The following is a 25334-nucleotide window of genomic DNA, read 5'->3' as shown; positions in this document are numbered from 1 at the left end:
CTAAAAGCTAACAACTTAAGTCTTGCAAAGGGAATCATGCGGCAAAATCTCGTGTTTTGAAATGGCAAGACTCTTTCACGCTTTGAGAATACTCTGTTAGCTAAGATTAATAAAAGAAAAAATCCAGTTTCAATTTATGATAGCAAAAATAAAAAGTAACAAAATATTGACACTGCGTACCTCTGTTCAATTGTATGTGCTTGTTTAAGGGGATTTACGTAAACAGATTCATTTCTAGTTTTGTATCCAGCTTAGTGAGGCTAGTTGCTGGGATCTGCACTGTTGCAGGTACAAAATGTTGAGCACTGTTCACCACTTTTATGTTCTAAACTAGGGGAAGGTACTTCCCACAAAGGATGGAGCTGACCTGACTAAAAATGCATGGTCTAGGAGAATATAATAAGAAAAGTTAATGAACTGAGGGCCTTACTAGAAAGGGAATTTGAGCTAAACTCTTTGGATAACTAAAATCACATATATTTACAGTAACATAATCAGAAGATGGGGAATAATTAAGACGGGTAAATGGGGTTCTGCTTGAACCCAAAATTAAGACGAAAGATAACAGAGTTGTGGGATTTCACTTCAAGGGCACCAAAGATTTGCTTGCAGTGGTTTGGGCACGGCAATAAAGCCCAATCAAAGCTAAGGATCCACAGCGAGAAAACTTGTCTTATTCCAGAGATCAGTCCCCACAGATGTACCCGTGAAAGGGGCCGAGGGGTGGGCAGAATTAGGGAAACTGGCACTGGAAAGATACTGGACTGAGTACGCAACCACGCGGGGGAATAGGCTCTAAAGGAGCGCAGGTCAAAGGAGACATTGTGTGTTGGAGCTGCATACGGATGTCTCTGCGGAGTGGTGGTGGGGGGGGGGCACTTAGCACAGTCACTAGTTCAAGGAAAGGTGATGAAGGGCTGCCAAGGGTATAATAACTAGAGAATTACAGAAGAAGTAATTTCTCCACGATTGACTGTTAGTGTCAGTAGTGACATAAAATGATTTTGCTTTAAGTTCTTTGAAAACAAGGTTCTTGAAAGATGAGTGAGTTGGCTTGAGAAGGGTATCTCCCAGTGTAATATATATATATATATATATATATATATATATAGCTATATATATATTATATATATATATATATATAATATATAATATATCTATATATTATATATGCGTGGTTGTGTATTATATTTGTGTGTATTTATGTACGCGTATGTGTGTGTTGTATCGTAAGCATGGTGAAGTGGATGAAGTCTTAAACCTGCCGCTCCACGTGCTTAGTGTATCCCTGAATATTCCCCATCGCAACCTTTGTTCATTTACTTTGTGGTCGTCACTTCCATTGATTGGATGTTGAAATTTACCTGGAGGCTTTTGTTTGTTAAGAGAAACGAGGAATGTAGAAATCTTTCGACTTTAGAGAGGGATATGAAATAATGTTCTTTTCCTGACTTAACTGGAAGGGGTTCTGTGAATTTGACATGGCCTTTGTTTCTTGCAGGTAAGCTGTGACTGCGGAGTTTCTGTTGTGGGGGGGGAGGCGCCGATATTTTCATCCTAGGGGATATAGAAAAACTGAAGTAACACATTGGTAAGTTTTTAATGTATTCTGTTAAACAAGAAGAAGTTTTTGTTATTTATCTGGAGAAACAAGATGAAAAACTTTACTGGACCGGTTTTTGTTACTTGGTAATTGCTGCCTGCGGTCGTTTGGATTTCAACATTGAATGGTCAGTCTAGAGATAACCACCCACTTGGTTATTGATTATAAGCGTTCTACTTCCAGATTTCAGTGTATGTTTCATATTTATTTCTCAAACATTTTCAGTCTACAGCGTCCACTTTCCACGGAAAATAGTGGCCAAATAATGAGAGGCTGCCGAATACACCGGATATTTGCACTTATCGGAATATTTAGTTAATTTGTTTCGTATTAATTACAGGCAGCAGTTTGTCTAGTTGATATTTGTCGGAATAATAAGAAAATGAGGACGTGTCATTCCGTTCAAGCTTAATTTTGTTCCATTTTCAGAGTAGGGTGCAAAAATTTTGCCTGGTTGAAAGTGGAATGCATACATTTTCGCGTGTAGAGAGAGAGAGAGAGAGAGAGAGAGAGAGAGAGAGAGAGAGAGAGAGAGAGAGAGAGAGAGAGAGAGAGAGAGAGAGAAAATAATATTTTGTTTTCATTTTAGCAAGATTCTTGTATATTCTTAACAGATCCCTTAGTAAGGATCGTACCGTAAATATGTTGTAATTGAATATTGTATAAATGAACAATTTCCTCAATAGATTTTGAAGCGATCGGTCAATATTTTCGTATTGACCTGATTTATTATTAAGTTTCTATAAACAGTGCTAGAGTGATATGTAAGGTGCGAGTCATGGGTGTTTCCATGGCACACTCCATGCTGTAGGTTAGCTGTCAATGCGAAACTTTTGCCTGTTGGGTTTGATTATAGCTGTCTACTTTCGGTTCGTGGTTTGTTGGATCAGTAAGCACTCTTTCGGTAGTTGACAACGCCTCAAGGGATGACTGACCTTCCAAGACGGAGAGGCCCATACACTATTTAAGGTTATTTGACGTTTGATATAAACACACACGCACATTATATATATAGATATAATATATATATATATATATATAAGTGGTGTGTGTGTGTACTTTAATCAATGTTACAACTTGCCGTCCAATAATCCTTAGTGTATGGCCCTCTCCGTCTTGGAAGGTCAGTCTTCCCCTGAGGCGTTGTCGACATTATATAATATAATTATTATATATATATATATATAGATATGATATATATAGATATATATATATATTATAATGTGTGTTTGTAAAACAACAAGGGAATAACTACTCGTTATGAACGCCTCTATACTTCTTGACTTATCGTTTGAGTTCCTTTGAACTGCGAACCTCCTTTAGCATTCCATTCATTTTAAAAAAAGCACCTTTTCATATTCTTGAATGTCCAATTCGCTCTACCTCGGTATTAATATATTTTCATATATGTTAACCAAAGGGGTATTTTTTAGTTAATGATAATTTCGTCCTCTCGTGGATTCGAACCAGCGCACAACGGAGAAAGTATATTTAAATCGTGAATTTTTCTGATTTTAACATTTCTCTTCTCCTCTCTCTCTCTCTCTCTCTCGCTCTCTCTCTCTCTCTCTCTCTCTCATCTCTGTACAATTTTTTAGTGTTGAGGGATTTGTATACGTAATCTTGTTGGACTTATGAAAATGTTCACCGCCATATTAATTTTATGAGTTTTTTTTTATTTATTTATTTATTTTTTTTTTTGTAACAGATATACAAGATCTAGTTAACTTCCTTACGGCCTCTTTCTTTTTTTAATTTTATCCTACCATCTGACTCATCATATTCTTTTGAAAGTACATTCCCAAATAGACAAAATCTTTTAATAGTTCCATTGTCACACCAATCCACTGGGTGGATGCTGGAGGTATACAAATAGAGGGAGCGCAGGAGGATATGAGTGGCGGAATGGAACCGACGATGTCTGCTTCACGAGGCGTTGGGGGCGATGACGACGTGTCATGATTACAAGTCAGTAGATATCCACCAAGTATTGCAAAAATGCGCCAGACGATCAAAGGGAGGGACTTGGGGCAACGGCGCCCCGTTCGCAGTCGTTTCCATTTTGAGAGCCGCATAAAAGTGGGCGTCATCTTCGGTTTTATTGTCATCAGCTGTAGTTGACGAGTGCTGAGGGTAAGCCCAACAGAACTTGGATAGTTTTTAATAGGAAAGTTATTCCTTTCAGCGGGCCTTGTCGATAGAAGCTAGGCGTAAACCTTTGGGGTGGAGGCATGGCGTACTTCACCTCTGACGCAGATTGCTCATTTTAAGGTAATAAGGTGTAAGCGCTCACCATATTGCTTGTAGTCATGACAGGTTTGAGGCTCCTTTGTGAAGGGTGTGTTGTGTTAAGTGTGGGCAAATCAGGTATTAAGCAGAGCTGCAATTATGGAGGAAGCCATGAAAAAACTTGACGTACCTTATGTCGAAATACATTGGAAATATCCCGTGGGGGAAATGTAGATTGGATTAATATTGGTTTTAGTAGCACTGATATGGGGAGTTACGGAGGCAGTTTATAACCTTTCGGTTTTACGGCAGTTGTCTTCGGGTGTTTATAGTTGGGGTTTTCGTTGAGGATGATGAAACGCCAGGCGTTGTTCGGGTTCTTCCTTGGCGGTGCAGCCAGTGTTGGGAGGCTCAGAATATTTATTTTATGTTTAACTCACGTAGCTAGAAGAAAGTCGCCTTGTGCAACCCGCAGAAATGTTTTGTGTCAGTTGATCCCTTTTGTATCAAAAGGATTTTCGGAATGGCTTCTCATTCTTGTGGCCTTTTATGTTTATAGTTTAGACAAGGTGCCATTTCTTTCCCTTAGTTCCCACACGTCAAGTGTCTTGAGGCTACCATCCTGTGAACTGGCCTAATAATCGAAAATATTGACTCTAAACAGATGCAGCACATAAAACTGGAAGTATCGTGGTCACTACAATGTCATTGCTACATAACAGAAACAGTAAACTTCGAATATTAGATGTATAGCATATATATATATATAGTGTATATATATATATATATATATATATATATATAGTATATATATACACATATATATTTATTTATATATATATATATATATATATTTATATATATATATATATATATATATATATATATATATATATATATATATATATATAGTATATATAGTATATGTATATATATATATATATATATATATATATATATATATATATATATATATATATATATATATGTATATATATATATTATATATATATATATATATGCCCTATATATATATATATATATATATATATGTGCCCTATATATATATATTATATATATATATATATTTGTGCCCTATTTTGGTTTCGTCTTATAGAATTGCAGGACCCCTTTGCTAGATAAATCGCCTACGAATCTAATGGTACGAAGGCATTTAGAGAAGCTTTCATTATTAATGTATGGATTTAGGTCCTTTTTGTGATGGCCCTCACAGTCCCCGTGGAAGCGAGGGTCTTTTTATGGCCGTGGCTTTGTCGGAAAGGATATCAGGTACTCTTGTTTTGGTGCGTTCATAAATCCCGGTAGGATTAGCGTGTTGACATAGGGGCCTTAGATTTAGGTACTGGAAAACTGCCTTGTGGTTTTTGTAATGCGCTTTTTTATCGTTTTTAAGATTACTCTGGTGTCATTTGTTACTTTTATGGAGAGGATCTTGCACACTGTCGGGTGTGATGTCGATCCTTCATAATGGACGTCGTTTGAGCTTCCTCCGGAATGTGTTTTGTTGATGGAAGTCATTTGGTCCTTTGACTTTCTACTCGAGTGTCGTTTTTCTTGTTCATTCGTTAGAAATAGTCGTAACGGGGCATTTAGCTTTAACAGTCAATTAATAGGAATGATCCTAGAGCTAATTATCCAAAGCTTGGCAGAGAAGCCTTGACGAGGAGTCCCCCCCACTTTTTATTTTATGTGATGCAAAATGTCTGGACACCGAACCACAGCTGATGTAAGTTCTTGAAAGACTTGGTCCTGAGCGTTTATATGGGATCGTGGTTTTACTTCAGTTTTCTAGTCGGGAACATAAACGAGGTCTTTTCGAGCACCTGTTTGTCATCCCTTCTGCATTTGACAGAATTCATCGATCCGGTTGGATTTGTTAGTGTGCCGTGTTTGAATGGGGTGGGGATTTTTAGGTTCAGTACGGTCAGTTCACATGAAAGCATCTGCCGGGTCTTGCGTTCTTATATTTACTTATATATTAGATACCAGGGGCAGGGCTTGGCTTCCTTAATGGGCTCCTCTTATTATGGCATATATGCCAATTTTAATCAAGTTTAATGACTGAGGAAATGCAGATGAAGGCAGGAAATATATTCCTCTCATAAAAAAAACACACACACACACACACACGTAAACTTATATATACTATATATATATATATATATTATAATTATATTATTATTATATATAATAATATATATTATTATATATATACATTATATACATATATATATATATATTATATATATATATATATATATGTTAGTCAGTGACATTCAAGTAGTCAGCGACACATTCAGTTTAACTTTTAGAAGTGTAACAAATCCGGATGAAGATTTTTTTTTTTTTTTTCCTTTTTACCCGAACCCTGTAAAAAAATTCTTGATCTTTTTTATTGAATAATCAGAAGTGTTATCCTCATAGCCTGGGTCACCAAAACCTCTAACTCGTTCCCAGCTTTGGGGAATGTACAATACCAGTTCCTATGTAGGTATGTCTGCATCAATGGATGCCACAGATTTTAGCACATGTTAATTTGGTTGGTCCCTTGCGGGTTATTGCACAAGAATAATTTAACTCTGCTATTGCAGCATAGGTTTCAACGGTGGGGTTACTTTAAATTTAAGAGTTGTGAAAATTATTTATCTGTTTAAATCTCTGGAAAATACAGTGAATTTCGAAAACTAGTTGCTCTCATGAGTTATTTTCAAAGTTGTTGGTTTTTTATAGCAGTGAATATATCCAATGCTGTCCAAAATTTATACCTAATTTAGTGCTTGGTAGGTCTACCTTTGCTTAACACTATATCATTTTGAGGCAAAACGTCATATTTGTTTGGCATTGGAAGTATTACTAAATCATTGTTCCTTGTTAACCAGGTATGCAATAATAGCCAACCTAGGAAAACGATGTGTCAAGAAAAATGTGTATTTCTGCTCTGACAAAGGCCCTGTTTCACAAGCATGAACAAAGAGCATAACCTAAGCAAGGAAATTCCTTGAAGTGTCTCTATGTTGAGGTGCTACACCTTTGTATGTCCACATCACCACAAACTTAGTAAAGCACTGCCGTAATAGAGAATCCAAAATGCTTTTCGAGACAGGGTTACCCGCTGGAAGTACGGAGTACTTCATAAGTGACCCCGAAAGAAAAAGATGATCAGGGATACCCAAATTTGTATTTATGTTTGAGTGTTGCTTTTGTGGTGAAATATTGGGTATGGCAGATAAATGGCAGCCTTCAGCTAACTTCCGCCAAATAGAATTATTTCAGTTAACTTCCGCCAAATAGAATTATTAGAAAAGATAGGAAGTCTTAGACACTTGTTAAAATGACAGTATGGTTAGTCTGGAGAGAGAAAAGAGTAAGTGTGGAACCTTTTCTCCTATATACACATAGTGAGAGTGACAAGTCTCGAGGTTGCCAAGCCTGTTTTACTGTCCTCAAAGTCAATATATTCATTAGCGTAGTAGATTTCCAAATCTATTGGCATTGTGTCCACTGATTGGGCTTTTGAATCGCTTGTCAATTATCTGGCCGAAAGGGAGCTAATATAGGTCATTCAGTTGGCATCTATACTATAGCTTATGTTAAAAAAAATACAAATATATTTTCAAGCAGGCAGTTATTATCAGAGATAGACAAGTATTAGGGTGAGGGCATAAAGCTCACTCCATACCTGAAATAGCATCTATATATAGCCACATAAATCAAATATAGGTTAAATCCTTCATTTGATGGTTGATGGTACATCAAGGTGACAGTGTTAAAATGGGTAAGTTGGGTAAATAGGACAACGGTGAAATAGTTATGGAAACTGACAGTTACCACGGCCGTAGAGTAACAGACATGTTGCGAAAATTAGTGTATCGGCTTCATTGACATTTCGAAGTAAAAACAGAAACTTGAAATAGACATAATTGAAGTTGACAGGACCTAGTATCGCAGTCATATTACCTTGGATGATAATTAAAAAGTTTCTGTGTGGTATCACAATGACATGTTGTCCATATGAATAGATCGCTAAAGCAGTCCTTGCCTACTCTCATGTCAGGGAACATGGTCACATCTGTCGTGAAAATTGAGCCACTCTGTACATAGCTGCGGTAGTGCCACTCAGAAATTATGAAGATTACCTTAAGGTATTGTAGGATTCTGGAGTAAAATGCTATTATGAACTTTTAGAATTGTAAGTAACCTCTGATACTGGATTGAAGAGAGAAGTAGATGAGCAGACGCAAAGGAGTGGGCGATAACTTTTTCCACTAAATATGTTACAAAATGTTAAGCTTCAAACAGAATCAATGCCTGTACTCGTGACTTATGCTGACACTTAATGAAATAGTGATGAAGGAGGGTCACTTACTGTCAGCAAAGCTAGAACTTAGATGACACGTGCATCTATAATGCCTGTGCTTCCACCTGTGTCGCACTGAAGCCTTCAGGAAGGAGTAAAATGGCCCATTGGAGAAGAAGAAAAAGTTTCCCCTGGAGAAGAGTCCTTCATGACCCTGAAGCTTAGATCCTGATTTATTGGTTGGATTCATGATTAAGTAGCCCGACCTTTCAGAATGTTTCTAAAGCAGCCTGCTTGTATTGCATTCTGCAAATTGTGTGTTGCTCATGTCCCTGAGAAACATCCTGTCTCTCCAAGGAAATGGGTGTAGGGCAGCCATTCTAGTGCACAAAAAATGGTGCCAGAGCCAAGTAGGTTCTTTTTACAAAACTAAGAAAACTGCAAATACACAGGCGTCTGGTGAAGAATCTCATCATTAAGATTTTGACAGCATTTGCATGATCTCTCTAACGTGCCCACATGACTTACTAGTGTGCTTCAGCGAATCCAAAAGACAAGATTATAGCAACAGAGAACTAAATAAGTTACTGTGTGCTGTTGTTGTTGAAGTTAACTCATTTTGGATTCCAGTTATGATATACTGCTTTTGCCAAGGACGGTGCATTTTGTCTTGTTACGACATTTTGAGTGACGAGTTTGATAGTCATTTTCTCAAAGAAGCATAAACCTATATTGTCGTTAATGTACTCTAATTTTATGTTTAAAATATTCTTTCTTTTTTCTAAGACGGATTGAGTGACTTCAGTTTGATGGGGTCGCAATGACAGATCGACACAGGCAGTACGGATGTGAAAAGTCTGCATTTAAAGGCAAGAATTAAGAAAACAAGATGTGAACGACCGATTTAAGTGGACTCGTGGTGGGGATGTGTGCAGCGTACACATTTGAAGTGATTGGATCAGTCAAGTCCCACAAAATCTCAAAAGTTGCTCTTCCCAGCTTTACCTCTATGGCAGGCAGGTACTTGAAATTCGATTGCCAGGGAGGCAGAGAAATGTGTTGGAATGACAAAATTGGGATATGTTTCATATCCGCATTTAAAAAGATAGAGTCAGTAAGCTGTAATGTAACTGCTAGAAAATGTTGCAGTTACATCTTCTTGACCAGTTGCAAGGTAAGCATCTTGGTTATCGTTACTAGGGAGTCAGAGTATTCGGCGTAACGCATTTGATTGGCCAAAGCATCTCATTGCAATTGACTCGCTGAAGTGACAGTTTCCTAAGTTGTTAGGTAGAGCTTTGGAATTTTGTTGCCAGGGAGATTTCCCAAGGCTGCTGTAGGATAGCAATTAGGAACTTGTGTGGATTGTAAAAGCCGCCCCTCAGACCTCTAGACTCCAGTGCGAACCGTAGCCGAGGTTCTGCCATATGATCAGCCTTTCTTTGATTTCCTCGCTTCTCATCCCTTTCATTATGGTAAGTGAGAGAGAGAGTAGTAGTCAGTGTCGTGGTATGCCACTCAGATGTCGCCGGTTCGCGTCTGTCCCAGGCAGTGTGGGGTCTGCGGTGGGAGGTTGAAACCAACATTCTTTGGAAGTTTGTATTTCAAGTCAGTGGCCCCTGTGTGCTGGTTCCATGTGAATAGGTTCCATCGACTGACTAATAATAATAATAATAATAATAATGATAAAAATAAGCTCCTTGTTAAGTTTTTTTTTTTTTATTATTGTAAGATATTCTTGCACCAGCAAAGAACACCAGCAGCAGCGGCAGAGATTCATCTTTAAAATGAAATATTTCACAATGTTAAAGTGAAACAATTATCCCAGCATCCAATGGAACTTATTCTTGGAGTCAGAATGACCGTGATAATAATGTGTATGGGATGCCTTTGATCCTTCTGTATCCTTTGACGGGGTGTCTGAGCGTTCCTTGGGAAAACGTAATTTCTGTTTAATCTTAAAGTTGTAGTTGAGAGAAGAGACCAGTTTCCAGGAGACGCCCCTATTGCAACTTCTCTTTCGCCTCCTCTTCCTCCTTCCTTTACACGCCCTCGTCTCTTCATCTCTCTGCTCCCCCTTCAGCGTTCATCTGGCGAAGGTCTTCGAAAAGAAACCCGAGGGTGTTGTGAAGGGAATTATAATTCTATTTTGAAGGGGGAACAAGGGAAGGAAACGGAGGCTCATCTCTAAATAAGCGGGAAGGCAACGTGCAGATTCATCGACCGACCCCTGACGTAGTAGGGAGGGAAAAATGTCTCGCTCGCCTTAAGGTGTAAAATCTTGTGCGCGCCAGTGCGTGAGAGGGCACTTGCAGGCATTGTGTTGTTACCACGCCATGCTTACCCCACTAGGTATGCGAGCACTACTCCTGAGTGGATGCATGTGTGTGTGTGTGTGTGTGTCTCCTTTTGGAATGGTTGTCATTTAGTTTTGGCGCTTTGTTTAAAGTACACCTTCACATTTTAGCTAACTTCTTTCTTGCTTGTATGAGAAAGTTGGAGAGGTAATTCAGTTGTGGTTGTCCTTCTGCTAAACATATCTTTTCTAAAAGACATGTTTAGCATTTTCTCAAGAACACGAAAAATCTCAAAGATAAATGACAGTTAGCTCTTGACCGTGCAATGCTTGGTAGCTTAAAAAAAACCCTACGGGACCTTTCAGTCAGAATATTGCCTGTCATGTTCATATTAGTTTTGAAAACTGGGAAATACATGCATAAATGCATAACGTACATTCCACACACACACACACACACGTACATATATGTATGATGTGTACACACATACATATGAAGAAAGATCTTGAGTATAAAATATAACTACGTAGGAGCAAGTTATGTTATATCTGCAGCCCTCATTCAACGCTCAATAACCGGCAGTAGTATAACGTTCTCCTCTTTCCTTCTGTTTAATTCACGTGGGGATCTTTGTTCTTCATTGCGCTATGTTGCTATGAAGTTTTATTATTGCAATTCCTTTTAATTCTGCTTCTTTAAAATTAAGTTCAATACTACGACAGTCTCTGTCCACAGTACACGTCGTCGTCGTGGAATGCTAGACGTTGGCTTTCTCTTGGCTAGTGGTGTCTCCTTATACGTATATACATTTGAATTCGCCACCCTCCCACTGTTTGCATACCATCTGAGCCTCGTGGCATTTCTCGTTGGACGGAGATTTTAGAAATGGCCAATGTAAACTTGGTAATGAGATGGTTATGCCGGGTGGCAGATGGTCAATAGACGTAGGAAATTATGATTGGTATAAAAGCTCACCCTTCGATTTCAGGTGCCTGCGCCGTTCTGCTGGAATTCCCTTTAAACGAGACCATTGAAATCTGTATCGCTTCTCCGTCGCTTGAAAACAACGTGACATGTCCCGCGTTTCTGTTAATTGGATATTAAATTTGTATCTAAGTGATCCGTTGTCCAAGGCTAAGTGGGTCTTTTGTTAATGAAGGAAGTGTGGTCTTCAGTCTCTCCAGTATCATTTTCATCGTCCATTTTGAGTGCTCGTGAATTTCATTTTTGTAATTAGTATTTCGGTTAAATACATTCATTGATTTACGTAAACCACGGTAGTTGCTGGGATTTTGGATCATTCTTTGTAAAGGGTTATTGATGGCATTCATTGGTTGAATTAAAACATTTTTGTTTGCTAAGTTTCATTACGATGTAAGTTATATTTGGGAAATAGATGATAAATGTGTGCTGACCGTGGATTTAATTTTCCGCAGCAGTTTTGAAGTGAAATTCTCGCCTATCATCATTATCTTGAAGTATGAATTCAATTCGTAAATTGGTTGTTATTTATGTTGTAGAAAGTATTTTCATTGTTATTTCAGGAGCTTCCCAAACAAACTTTTGAGTTTCCTCTTTTTCCGGATGCCATCGTGGCACCCACCGTCTGTTGTAGGCTTCCTCGTAGGACCTGAGAAGAGCCTTGATATACAATCATTATTATGTTTGGAACTTTTGTGCAGAGACCCTCATATATACCTCCTCTCCCCCCCCCCACTCCCTCACCACCCTCTTCCTCCTGTCTGCCATAAATTGTGAGGCGAGGAAACGGGAAGGGCAGGGTATAGGGGTAGAAGGGGAATGGCTGATAATGAGCAAGGGAGCCACGCTGAAAGTAAACACGAGTGACATTTCTCTCTCTCTCTCTCTCTCTCTCTCTCTCTCTCTCTCTCTCTCTCTCCCCAATACTTGTAGCTGAGGTAACTCACGGCGTTCAGCTACAGAAGTTATTTCAGTACCAGTATCACTGACATCATGTCCGCCAGGCCTTTGTTCGGTTCAAGAGTGATAATTAGGATGATTATGTTTATTCATTGTAATAATATATTGCGCTATTTCACGTTGAGAATAAACATAACAAAACAGTAGGAATATTTGATTTGCATTATAGTTTTCCATGTTCAGTCTCAGATGGTTTTTTTGTAATGGTTATGCTGCCAACATTTGTTTTTCAATTGTTGCTATCACTGTCAAAGCCATCTCCGTTGTTGCTATGGTTGGTCTGCTTTCTCGCTTATTTTCGGGAATGGGTGGCGGGTGGGTGGGTGGGGGGGTTGGCACAGGCGGGACTTTCTTGTCTGTCGTCTTTAAACACAAATGGCAGTAGTAATCTCGTCACCATCATCATTATCATCTGGTTTCTTTCCTTCCGTCATGATGCCAAGTCCATAGTGCAGTCGTCTCCTCTTCTCTTGTCGTCGTTTGCCCTTTATATGTATACACGCTATATTCTACCTTCTGAGAGAGAGAGAGAGAGAGAGAGAGAGAGAGAGAGAGAGAGAGAGAGAGAGAGAGAGACGAGAAGTATAGGTTATTCTTCTTAGGTGTAAATTTCAACTGGAAAGGGGTAAGATATATACGAGAATCCTGAAAATGTATGTGTAGTTTAGGCTTTTGGTAAGAACGGTTTCTCATTGATTAAGGGTCTTTCGTCTGTTCCCGGGGTGTTCCCCTGGCCATGTTTTTCGCTGAGGTGTGTATGTAAGAGTGAATAACTTCTCGAGTGGAAATTTCAAATGGTGTGACAAGTGTAACTTGATTATGTAACTGGAATCGATTGCTAATGATGTTGGAGGTAGATAAGGTAGAAGAAATTGAAGGAAGGTCAAAAGTCAAGTGGCAGTATATTTATGGTCGAGGTATTCATACTTTGGTTCGCTTTCTCTTGATGAGGAATTGAGTTGCCAAGCAGATTCATTAATGGGTTAAGGCATTTTTTTTTTCTCTCGCGGTAAAATGGAGAACCTGGCATAGTCAGGAGGAGAATAAAAATGAAGTTAGTTAGGTACGAGTTCGGTTAAAATCTTTACAGTACGTAACGCATTCATTAAGAAGAGAATTGGCCCTTTCCCCGAGAAGAGGAGAAGGGAAGAAAAGGGGGAAAGGCGTCGAGGTCATAAAGCCAGAGCGAAGGAAAATGATGCAGGGCGAAAGAATGATGGTGTCTTGTGAGGAAGGAAAAATGGAGAAAAAATAGAAGTTGAAAAAAATTTTCCGAAAACCTTGGGGGACAAGAGGTTGAGGAAACCTGTGATGGAGAAGGCCCCGGAGGAGGAGGAGGAGGAGGAGGAGGAGGAGGGGGACGGGGACGGGGACGGGGAATTGGTACCCTTAGACTACGTTTCACCGAGGTTGATGTAGTTATTGATTTATGGTGCTCTCTCTCTCTCTCTCTCTCTCTCTCTCTCTCTCTCTCTCTCTCTCTCGCCTCATAGCTTGGGTGGTAGCGCGTCTAGCTCACAACTGGACGACCCATGTTCGAATCTCAAACCGGACGAGGAGGACTGAATTGCTCGTTCCCTAAGAATCCAGTGCGCATCCGTTTGTTACCACAGTAAGCGGAGAATGATGTAACGAGATGTTGCAGGTAGGTCGCAGGAGAGAAAGAGAGACAAGAGGAAACTAGACGAGTGAGTGTTCGTCGTTGTCTTAAAAGTGTATACCATGAAAACTAGACGAGGTAATCCTCACTACAGTGGGGTGAAACCATTCACAAGATGTTGATAAGTGTACAATTGCCTCCTCTTCTTACTCTTCTTCATCGCTACATAAATGCCTCGACCTCAAACTGAGAGCGCGTGCTTGTTTTATTTAGAACCTTGGGATCTTAACTACAAAGGCGCCTCGATGTTTGTCATCAGGAAGTTTAAATGACTTCGATCTCCGAAACTGTTGACAGTTCTTGGTGCGTTAAATGATTTGAGGTTATTTTGGAAGTTGGTCTTAGATACTTGTCATTGATTTCAAACGGATCTGTGTTTCTGCAGGGGTTATCAGGTATAACTGCACCGCCACTTTCTCGTTCTGATCCCACTGAGATTTGGATGCATAAAGTCATGACAGTGCATCCAATCTTAGTGTTTTAGACGATTGCTAATGCAGTTCGATTTCAATATATTGGATTGTCTTTTATCTTTCCAGGTGCATTTGTATTGGGAAACGATTTCATTGATGAAATGGCGAACTTTAGCAGACTTGTATCGAATTTTGTATGGATCCCCCCCCCCCCCCTTTATTTTTGTTGTTGTTGGGCGTTTTAACGAAATTGTTATTTATGGAACTGCTACATTAGATACGATAATAGATACTTTTGAATATTAACGGAATAGAAACCCTTGTTATTGGTGCTTTGGGTCTCTGAAGGTTCAACAATCACTTTTGGATGAGAAACATTATGAAGAATTTGAGGATTTGTTGATGCTTTGATCAACGATCAAAGTTGTTGCGTCATTGATAGCTTTCGAGACTGGAGTTAAAATTTCTTTTGTAATATTTTCTGAGTGTTGAAACATTTATATTAATTATTTATAAAAAACATTCAAAGGTTTTTGAGACGGACGAATTATCGTAAGGTAAAGAAGTCTTCAACATTACGCTGTTTCATTTGTTGTTCCAGAAAGAGAGAACCCAATTTGGGCACTCTGCGCAGCGGTCGATGGTAGGTCGAGTTGGTTGAAGAGATATATTATATGAAATATATATTCCCCATCTGTCAGTCCGTCCTTCCCACTTTCTTGACTAAGCACTTAATAACAAGGACTTGATTTGCACGCTATATGGGACATAGGTGCCTCGTACCCTGATTCTAGTTATGTATCTGTAGGAGATCCAAAAGATCGCTATCATGTTTAATAGCCACAGTGACTTCTGAATGTTGCAGAGGGAAGCGCATTCAAACAGAAGATCGAGAGGGGGGTCAGCGGTCATTGTGTCTGTAGGGTACCGTTGGCAGTGCAGAATTCCGGCAGTGCCCATGTCACTTTTTTTTTTTTTTTTTTTTTTTTTTTTTTTTTTTTTTTTGCTAGTGTATTGAGCATTAGGATTGTTTCCAGGTTTACCCGAGATATCGTTACTGCGTGATTTACTTAACATAATCACAATAACTAATGGATAGAAAGTCTACCTTTTAGTAGAATTCATTCTCTCAATGTGACATCGTTCATTTCACGATGAGAGTTGGAAAGTCTTTGTTGAAACCGTCCCGGAAAAAAAATAATCCGGTTCCACATGACTTCATATTTGAGTTTGCAGGATGGAACTGAATCCGTCGGGGTTCATGTTTCTTATGATTAGTCAACTAGTTATTCATCAGCGCCTCCTTTCCTTAATGTTGTTTGTTCGTTTAACATTACGGCTTTTACAAGTGATGGGAGCGAAATGGACGAATAAAAAGAAAATGAAACGAGTCGTACCTAGTATATCGGTAATCCGACGTTCCTTCCCAGATTTCATTATTTTCGGCGTTTTTCCTATTTGAGGATGTGGGGGAGGATGTTGGCCATTGAGCATTACGAAGAAAAGCATGCAAAAATAAAAAGGCATTCTTACCTTGTATAACTTTACGTTCCTTCGCTATCTTTGCAATTTCATTGGCGTTATTGTAGAAGGTGTGACTGTCAGTCAAGAGGTGAATAAAACCGTTCAAAGGCTGCATCGATGGAAGTGGAGCGGCGGCGAGTCTTGGGAGCGAGAGGCAATTCATCATTGGGCAGCAAGGGTGCGTCCATGCGGCAAGAAAAGGCACCTTTAAGAGATTTCCGTAGGATTTTTATGATCCCTTTTGAACGCAACCTTTGGCCGCGCGGGATGCTGCTTTTGATGAAATTGGAATCGCTTTGCTTAGGTGGATTGCTCTCCACTCTTGTGGAGGAAGGATCCTTAGAATTATTGGTGTTGCTCCAGAATTAATTTCTGTCAATTTATTAGTTCTCCGACGGGTGGATGGTGGTCTGCCCCTTTTCTTTTAAAGCCATTGTTATTGAACGGGCGTTCTTGAATTGCAGTTGGGCCGCAGATGTCCTTTTCTTTTTCTTCTGTGATGAGTATTGATTTGCGTGTTATACTCAGCTGTAGTCTTCCACTGCCAGTATACTATATTCTTAAGTCTTCATTTTGATTTTGAATTTTGCTAAATTTATCTGCCTTTGCATATTGTAAATATGCGCGTTTCAAAGCCATTGTCGACAGAGAAGAAAGAGCATTACAAGACAAAAACCCATCGTGTAACTTTGGGCTTCATGCAGCTGCTCTCTCTGGTTTCATAGAGTGTCTTGTAATTTGACAAAAATCCTCTTCCTGTCAACCTCCTCTCGGTAATGTGTAGTCTCCTCTCCCGTGGTTGCACGCTGCCGCTTTATGCATGGGACTGTCCCGTCTGTCTTATTTCCATTTTCCAACCACAGTGGATTATATATATAAATATATATATATATATATATATATATATATATATATATATATATATATATATATATATATATATATATATATATTATATATATATATATATAGTCAATGTAGCACGAAAGTCCACGTGCTCAATTGAGAATATCATAAAAGCCACGTATGATGGCGAGTGAAAACCGGAGCATGAAACAAGTAGTTCCGTAGTTTATTCTACATTTTCAACTCCAAACTGAACCTGAAAGTTTGTACTTGAAAATGTAGAATAAATTGCGAAATGACTTGTTCCAAGCTCTGGTTTTCACTTGCCTTTTTACGTGGATTTCATGATATATATATTATATATATATATATATATATATCATATATATATATATATATATATATATATGTATGTGTGTAGTGTGTGTGTATGTATATATTATACATACATACATACATACACACACACACACACACACACACACACAACACATATATATAGATATATATATATATAATATATATATATATATATAAAATAATCATATCTGTAAAACCAATTATCGCTCAATGGATCGTTTGTGGCAAGTGTTTTAATATAAGTTGCCAATTCCAGCCTGTCCTACCAACATGTTCTTTGCAGCAGCAAAATGGAATTAAAATGTTTTCCCCCCTTATATTTCCATGAATCGGGAGGCCCGCCTTCACCTGCACCATCAATCATTCCAATTTATGATTTCCTTGACACCTTTCAGCTCCACATCTTGCGTAAATCCCTTTTGGCATTACTTTTCCTTTCTCTCTCTCTCTCGTTATCAGCCCCTCATGTGTATCGTCTACCTTCACGCAAATAATTACATTTTCACGCGCGCACATATCGACTGAAGCCATCTCTCTCTCTCTCTCTCTCTCTCTCTCTCTCTCTCTCTCTCTCTAAATAACTCACATGCATAAGTATCCATGATTAAAAAGATAATTTTCGAATGAAACTGAAAGCAGGAAATAAATAAGATTACGGTTAAAAGCTAACGACTATAATAGCATTCACAAGTTAAAGACGTTCAAGCCATAGAGAGTTGAATTATATTTATTATATCTCCACTGTATACTTAAGCACATTCGGAACGAGTGCTGCCTGTGCTTCTATATATAAGCATAGAATAATCGTTGCTAGTAACAGTGAAATTATTCTTTCTGTTGATTTGAATTTTATCTGTCTCCTCCTTTTATCCCTGTTGTGCAGTCATTTTGTCGAGTGTAATTTATTTGTATGTAACTTTTAATTGAATTGCCTCTTGTTACACCAGACGTTGAAGTTTTCATACCGACTGTGAATGAATGTTCAGACTGATTCTGCTTACGGAACTTTCGCTCTTTCCTCTTCTCATATTGATAAGGCATTTTGACTCGGGTACAATATTGCAGTTTCGATATATGTCCCTGTATTTAAAACTCTCTCTCTCTCTCTCTCTCTCTCTCCTCTCTCCACTCTCTCTCTCTCTCTCACACACAGGGAATCTGGGAATCAGTTCTCTTGAGCAGCTCCATACTCTTGCCAAATGTTTGCATTTACAGTCCTATACCTTGTAGACCCATATAATATATTATATATATATATATATTATATATATATATATATATATATATATATATTATTTGTGTATATATAATATCGGTATATATATATTGTGTGTGTATATATATATGTGTGTGTGTGTGTGTGTGTATAATATCAGTAATCTGCATTAATTTGTGCATTGTTTAAGGATATGTTTTGAAGGCCAAGTATTCACGTAGTTATAAATTACGTTGGTTGTAAAGCAGGGCATCCTTCTCATCACATTTTCTTTCATTTGTTGCCTCTTTATTTCTTTACCTTTATTCATATCTTACTTATTCCCCGCATTTAGCTTGTAACCCATGTATATATTCGTATATAGATTTGGTAAAAAAATATTTCACGAGACACCATACATTTTTAGGGAGGTATTTCCCAGAACATCATTTGCTTCAATCCCAAAACATCATTTTTTTCCATAAGAAATCTTGATCTGTAGCCCTTAACCTCCCCCTTTTTTTTGTATTTATGGATTAGGAAGTAGGCATAGTAGTTTATTGTCCTAAGACACCCGCACTTGGGGATGAGACAAACATTCTTAAGGCTTTTATTAATCTGCAAAGTGAGGCCATCATCTACTCGCATTGTTTAACAGGTGAGGGGAAAGAATGCAGACAAGGTGTGTGGAGACCCAAAAACTGAAGCGGGACCATTGCAGGCCGGAAATCCCCTAATGCCGAAGCCTAACACCAAGGTCTACTCTGTGGATCTTCTCCTCCAGTGACATGTGTCAGTGGGTGGCCAAATGTAATTTACTCTAGCTACCGTTGAATTCATCATGCCTGTTGCATAGCTGCATCATCGTCATCATCTTCATCAGCAGGAATAAGAATAATATTGGAAAGCCTACAGTTGGCTAGCCTTTAACTTGCAGCAGGCATGTCATATCACGGAGAAATGGACGTGAATAAAGGTAATTCTCTATTCTGATGTCAGAAGTCACATCCCGTCATGCCCCCAAATCAATGTTTCAGCCATGCAAACATTTCTCTTTCGTTTAATATGTAAGTAGTTGTAAAAATATTTAAGTTCTATTTAAGAAAAACGTGCCGTAGTTCCAATCGTGGTCATTGATGTAGAATTTCATCGCTCGATTAAAGGTAAATCTAATTTATACTTAATGTCTTGTCAAAAATAAGCCTCTTTCATGTTCATTAAAACTTAAACTTACAAAAGGGCGAAATTGTTTGTATCCAATCTTCAAGAATCAACAGTAGGGTCAGAAAAGTGTAACTAGGTAAAACCCAGTGTTTGTTTCGCATTTGTTTGTTCCTTTGCAGTTGCGAAATCCTTGTTCTGTTTGTTGAATATAACAATGTATTTTGTGTGTGTGAGAGAGAGAGAGAGAGAGAGAGAGAGAGAGAGAGAGAGAGAGAGAGAGAGAGGGGAGGGCACAGCACAGCAAAGTCCCTATTTCTTTGTTTGAAATTAGAGCTTCCTGGACGTGGTATTTGATTCCTTGATGGTGATATTTGCACAGCAGCTTGTCATGATTATGTCAGTGTCAGTACTTTAGTTTTTTTTTTTATTGTGAAAAACGCAATTTTGGAGGCCAGTTGGTGCATACTTCTGCACTGTACATTTTTTTTCTTTCTTTTTCGATATATGCAGAAGTAATGATGGCATGGGTAATTAAATTGTATTACGACTTCCCCTCTTCCCCGATAAGGACTTGTATGGAAGGAAGTCGGAATGGGAGGACCAGCCAGTTGGGGTCTGCTCTGCCACTTAATTGAATGTCAAGTTTGTTTGGTGACGCTGAGCGTGGAAGGGGAGAGAGAGAGAGAGAGAGAGAGAGAGAGAGAGAGAGAGAGAGAGAGAGAGAGAGAGAGAGAGAGAGAGAGAGGTAAGTAGGAAATAAAACAAGCAGAGGAAAAAGAATGCATAAAGAGTCAAAGAAAGGGTTGGAGGTATCGTAGAAATAAGTCATAAATGAAAAGATAAAAGAGCACAGTGGAACAGCGGAGCTTGAATTAATGCTCTATAGAAATTCACATTTATTTACATTGGTTTCTGATGTATAATTAATCGTCTGCTGCCTTTGAGGGGAGAGTTGCAGACGGTTGCATTCTTGACAGCTGATACGTTGAGTTGAAAATGCTGTTGATTGCAAGAAAAACACGCATCTGTGGTGTGTGCAACGGCGGAAAAGGATAGGCAAATCGATAATAGATTTTACGATGATTACAGCCACCGTAATGACGACGAGATCTAAAATGAGCAAGTTGCAAAAGGAAACAAGGATTGCCTTGAAAATTCGATGCTTTAGAGCCTTTTCGGGGAAAGAAGCTTCACATTCACTTGTGGCTTTTGAGAACCGCATTTAATGTGTTTTACAGCAGAGTTAATCATTTTCTTCTCATTTTCTTTTCACGGGAGTATTTTATCTAGTGAAAAACAAATGTAAAAAAGTTGTGTGTTTCCTTGTTGGGCTTAAGTTTCATGATAAACGGAGGGAACATTCAGTTCTCCTTAATGTATATATTCGGACCATCATCGCCTCCAGTTTCACACGATGCAAAGAGCTGCAGTGAAATTCCACCTCTTTTGTCTTTATTTTCCCCGAACCTCCTCTCATATCCAGCCTCCCTTCTCATAGTTCTAGTGGATCTGGTCTTCCAATATAGCATTACGAATCTTGTAGTAACACCAGTAACACAGAAACTTGGCTGGACAACATCAAGTTATGATGGAATGATTCCGGAGATGATTTTAGCTGAAGAGAAATGACATCTCGTATGCTAAGTAGACGGTTCTGCTAAATACACTCTGAGGAAACAAAACAGGATCGTCTGGAAATGGAAGTTTTTTCCAAGGTACCAATGAAAAGGGAAATGACCGAATGTTGTAACTGCAGGAGATATATGGCTTTACAAATTTAGAGATATTCAGAATACTTACTCAATAATTCCATAGCGGTAAAACACTTGAAATGCAAGTACTGCAAAATGCTATGTGATATGCCTTAACACTCATTGTTAAGTTCCCATTACTGCAATATAATTTGCCTTAACAGACATTTTTAAGTTCCATTCGCCGCTATACAATAAGCCTTAACAACCATGTTTGGTCTTTGCAACTTCTGCCTTTTCTAAAACAAGCTTGTTCATCTCTTGAGCGTTTTGTCATTTTCTCTCTCCAACCTTTGAGGAGTCAGTCTACTGTATTTGGTCCTTTTACCTTTCATTGGTGCCTTGGTGAAGACTTCCAGTTCCCTGTAATCAGGTTTTGTCTCCTCACTTTTCTTTTGTGCAAAATAGTCTAGTCAGCATTTGAGGTGTCATTTCACCTCTGCCAAATTCATCTCCAGAGCAGACGGACATGATTATAAAAAAAATGATGATGATTTGATTTTGATTATATTCTGGAATATTTGTTTTAAAGTGATTAGAGTATGATTACTTGTTTTTCATTTTTCTCAATATGTTTTTTTATTATAATCAGTGTTTGTAATTTTGTCTATGATTAGATCATGATTATAATCACATTTTGCTGTTATTATTTCTAAAAAAAATATTGATTAGCAATTACTAAGTACAGTGTCTAAGTACATCGATTAGGTGCACTGTTCCATATTTGAGCACAGTAATACTATAACCATGTCAATAACTTACTAACTAATGGCATGAACAACATACATTGTGTGTAAGACGTTTTATTTGTATTTGCCATACATGACGTAGTACATGACTTCTATGAATTGATTTCAGTGATCACAACAATAATGAAAACAAAGAATGCCTCCCTGCCAAATATAAAACTTGTTATACATTTGTTTTCTTATGAGCTCGATATCTTCTCACCTAACGTCTCATTTGGCGGCAACCAGACTTACCAGCGCTGCACTTCACGTCTGCTGAGACATGGTTAGTTAGGCTTTGTGTGGATTTGACTGATATATATCTCGTGGGAGACAAGCAAGTCAAAACATGAAATGGTGCTAAGCTTTCGTGACATACCGGGACTCGAAAGCGAAGTGCTTCTTGGAAATGACAAAGAAATAATCACTATTCTTATTTTAATCATTGATTATTGTCAAGATAAATGATTGGTTTGATGGTGTTTATGGTTGTAGGGTAATTTTTTATTATGATTTAATGATGATTATACGAATGATCTCATTTTTTTAATATGATATGATTACAATTACGTAATCAGAGCCATGTATTAAGATTTTTTTTATTAGTAATAATCACGCCCATTTCTGCGGTACCCGGTGTTTCTCTGCCAAGTTTCTGTATTATTGATTCCACTTCAAGGAGTGTGAATGAATGCATTCATGACCCTACTCAGTTCTCCGACGGGTTCAGGTGTTTTAGTCAAATTATCCCCCCATGTTTTTTATTCATAACTTACTCTTATGCTTCGCCTATTGAAGTTTTTCTTCTTTTGTTGTTGCTATTGATCTATCCTTATTTGTGACAAATATTTTCCTTTTTTTTCCCTTTTTGACCCATGGATATTTAATAAGTCTGTTGACTATTCAAATAGCGATACCGATTCTAGAATGTATGGCTTTGTCAACATCTTCAGCCTGTTTGTCTAAATTTTTTTTTATTTCTTTTTTTATCTGGTCCTTGTTGGTTGTATTTCTTTATCCAGACATGAGTACTTAGCACACTGTACATTTCAGTCATCATCCCCTCCCTGAATTTTTTCCAAATGTACCTTTTGCTTTTGTTTTTGATTGATCCCTGTCTCATCGGTTTCCAAGATTTCCGTCTGGTTACTCCACACCCCTCACTTGTTTTTAAGATCTATATTAATTTATGTAATTTCAAATGGTTCATAGTTGTTACTCCCTCCCTGTAGCTCCTAACATTCCCTGGAGTTATTTTTCTTCTTCTTCTTCTTCTTCTTCTTCTTCTTCTTCTTCTTCTCTCTGTAGATCCTAAACATTTTCCCTTTTTGGATTTTCTTCTTCTTCTTATTTTTCTTCTTTCTTACTTCTTCTTCTTCTTCTTCTTCTTCTTCTTCTTCTTCTTCGTTGTCATTAATAGCTATTTTGACTTGTTTGGTTTCAATGAGTGCCATCTGGAGATCGCAAAGTGGTTTTTGGCAGTCTGCTTAATCGATGGAACTCATATGCACATCCCGAGTATGTTCCTGCGACTTTTCTGGCAATTGCCTAAGAACTTGTGAGACGGACAACATGGTTAAAACTTAAAAACCTTACCACAGAGCATATTTCGAAGCTGGAAGGCATATATTCTTGTCAGAACTCGCGCTCTGGCAAAGCAATCCGCCGCACAGTGAATGAGTAGCGTTCTGTGCAAAAATCGCACTAAGAAGAACAATATGAGGTCGCAGGCAGTTTTCATTTTCCTAGAAATGAAATATGCTTATGTTAACCTAAGCATTTAGTTGGGTTCCGAGATGTTAGTAGATTGTCATGGGTTGCAGTGGGGTTTAAATAGGGTGGTGGTTAAAACCACATGACACGAAACTCTCCGTATATACCTTCCTTTCTGACACGCCTAAAGAAATCCTTGAGGAAAAAATTGTTCCGTGGATTATTCTAGAGGCAGGATGGAACCATTAGTCAGGAGCTGATGAGAATCGGACGAAAAAGGGCTTGATTCCAGTTGGGTCTGGAGAAGAGGGCGGGCAGCGCTGGTCGCCCAGTTGTAATTCTATCTAATCCCTGGTAGGGAGAGTGGCTTATGATGTCTGTGCGGTTCTTTTTCTCCAGTGTTCTTTTTGGACCCTCTTCCTCTCTCCGTTTTTGTGAGAGCTTCAAATTTTGTGATCGAGTCTGCCGGATTTGTTACCTTCCCGTGTAATAGTCGCCCTTGTTTTGAAACACGAGCATATGCGGTAGGAATCGGTGTTCTGTGTGGTATGAGTGTGAGTATGTATGCTTCGGACGTGACCAGAATAGAATTCTCTGTTGCCTGTTGGCCTGACTTTCCCTTTCTTTCCGATAGCGACATCTTATTATATCATTTTGTACATCCTGGAGCACTTGGGTCTCTCTCTCTCTCTCCTCTCTCTCTCTCTCTCTCTCTCTCTCTCTCTCTCTCTCTCTCTAAAATGATCTGGGCAAGTATCAGCAACAGCTTTATATTCTCATCACAAGAATTTAAAGTCTCATGTAGTTGTACTATTCCAGTAAAGGCTGTATATATCTGAAGAGAATTGCCATACAATTGAGTTCATATCACAGTGTCAAAAAGGAGCACCTTTGAATAAATCTGTTTTCACCAGAGCAACAAACACGACTACAAAAATTATAATATATTTTCATATGATGATGGAGGCACATTTGCATCCGCGTCTTCTCCATTGATATGCAGACCGACGCAGCTTGTTACATAAATTAAAGGAGATACAGAATAGGAGGAGCGTTACTTATGAAATAAGGGTCGCTAGTAAAATTCCTTCCAGCATCAGAATTCCAACGGTTTTGGAATGCTAAGTGGCTGAGAGAGAAGAGAGAGAGAGGAGAGAGAGAGAGAGAGAGAGAGAGAGAGAGAGAGAGAGTCTTCATGTCATTTAAAAGTTGGAATTAGAGATGGTCGGAGGAGATTTATGTTGCCGTTGTTAGCAAATTATATGAAGTCTGACGTGTTTGTTGCTGGGCCTCTTCCTCATTTCAGTCAAATATTGTTATTATGTAAAGGAAGGCAGAGAGAGAGAGAGAGAGAGAGAGAGAGCTCCTATGCAACATTCAGAAGGCAAAGAGATCTTTTTCTCCCTAACTACGACCCCACCCCCCACTTCCATTCATGTCTTTAAACTGCCTTTCCGTTTGTTTACTCGTGCTGGGCCCTGAGAGCGTCGCTACCCCGATTCCGGGGAAATTGTCGGTAAAATGCATTAGGACGCTGAATTGGAGTGAATGGCTTCCTCAGTTGAATGTCTTTATCTCTCTAGAAAAATGAG

The 25334-nt window shown here is 38.5% G+C and overlaps 1 protein-coding gene across 5 annotated transcripts in view; it reads left to right on the top strand.

The window, feature by feature from the left end:
* Nucleotides 1-25334, top strand: part of LOC135216851 (uncharacterized) — a 259498-nt gene that overhangs the window by 144801 nt on the left and 89363 nt on the right. For 4 of the 5 annotated variants that reach the window (XR_010314940.1, XR_010314941.1, XR_010314942.1 and 1 more), the window contains exon 2: nucleotides 8937-9170. The gene's annotated coding sequence lies outside the window, so the exon portion shown is untranslated. Of the gene's footprint in view, nucleotides 1-8936; nucleotides 9171-19044; nucleotides 19763-25334 lie in introns of those variants that run through there. The other variant, XR_010314943.1, reaches the window with a different exon arrangement.

The sequence above is a fragment of the Macrobrachium nipponense genome, chromosome 6, assembly GCF_015104395.2.
Source record: "Macrobrachium nipponense isolate FS-2020 chromosome 6, ASM1510439v2, whole genome shotgun sequence".
In the NCBI taxonomy this organism is placed as follows: domain Eukaryota; kingdom Metazoa; phylum Arthropoda; class Malacostraca; order Decapoda; family Palaemonidae; genus Macrobrachium; species Macrobrachium nipponense.
Note: the sequence above shows the minus strand (reverse complement) of the source record. Positions and strands in the feature narration are given on the sequence as shown.